Genomic DNA, 1,049 nt, shown 5'->3' on the forward strand with positions numbered 1-1,049 from the left:
CTTTGAGACAAAGACTTCATTTTGGCGGCTATTTCATTTGAATGGTCGACTTAATGTAAGCCAACACTCTTCCTACCTTGTGGATTTCTACCATTCTTGGATGATAGTGTTCTATGCAAATAATTCACTCATGCTCTCATAGAGATGCCACAAGTCATCCGTATGCCTATCAATGTATGAGCGACCCATGGAAGTATCAACCATACCCTTATAATTGTTCGATAAGCTCTCAAAGAAATATTGAACTAATTGCCATTTGGGCATGTCATGATGTGGACACTTCCTAAGCAATTCATTGAAGCGTTCCCATGCCTCATGAAACATTTCTCCATCCCCATGTGAAAATTCTCGAATTGAGGTTCTAATGGCATTGGTCTTAGAAACTGGATAGTACTTCTTCAAGAACTCTTGTTGCATTTCTGCCCAAGAAGTGATTTAAAAAGGCCTCTAAGATTGTTAAACCAATACTTTGCCTTGTCTTTTAAGGTGAATGGAAAAAGTTTGAGTCTTAAAACCTCTTTCGGCATGTCCGTATATTTTACGGTGGAACATACTTCAAGAAACTCATCCAAATGCTTGTAAGGTTCTTCACTTGGAAGTCCATGATAGTTAGGAAGCATTTGAATGGTTTATGGCTTAATTTGATAATGATGTGCTCTAAATGGAGGCAATTGGATGCATGTAGGTGCATTATACTCATTAAACACATAATGGTCTCTTAAAGCAAGAGGTGGATTAGCTTCTTGAGGTGCAACATGAACACCTTGGTTTTGAATTCCTTGATTGTTGATGGGAGGTTATGGAGGATACATTGGCCTTGGCATTCCATTTGGAACTTGGCCTTGTTGTTGTGGTGGTTGGTGAATGAATGGCCTAAGCATGCCTAATGGTACTTGTATGTTCTCATTGTGCACATTAGGATGAAGGATACCTTGTTGGTCTATGTGACCAAGGTCCTCAACATGACTATCATTATGGTCATCCATTGAAAGATTGGCTCTATTTGAACTTCCTCTTCCCCTAGGATTTCTAACGATAGATTCAAGATG

At 39.2% G+C, this 1,049-nt stretch overlaps 1 pseudogene; it reads left to right on the forward strand.

The window, feature by feature from the left end:
• The first annotated feature begins 262 nt into the window (after positions 1-262).
• On the forward strand, positions 263-361 carry LOC132280378 (small nucleolar RNA R71; annotated as a pseudogene).
• The last annotated feature ends 688 nt before the right edge of the window (positions 362-1,049 follow it).

The sequence above is a fragment of the Cornus florida genome, unplaced genomic scaffold, assembly GCF_030987335.1.
Source record: "Cornus florida cultivar Cherokee Brave unplaced genomic scaffold, ASM3098733v1 CherokeeBrave_3.0.0_Hap2_Chr10, whole genome shotgun sequence".
Lineage (NCBI taxonomy): Eukaryota > Viridiplantae > Streptophyta > Magnoliopsida > Cornales > Cornaceae > Cornus > Cornus florida.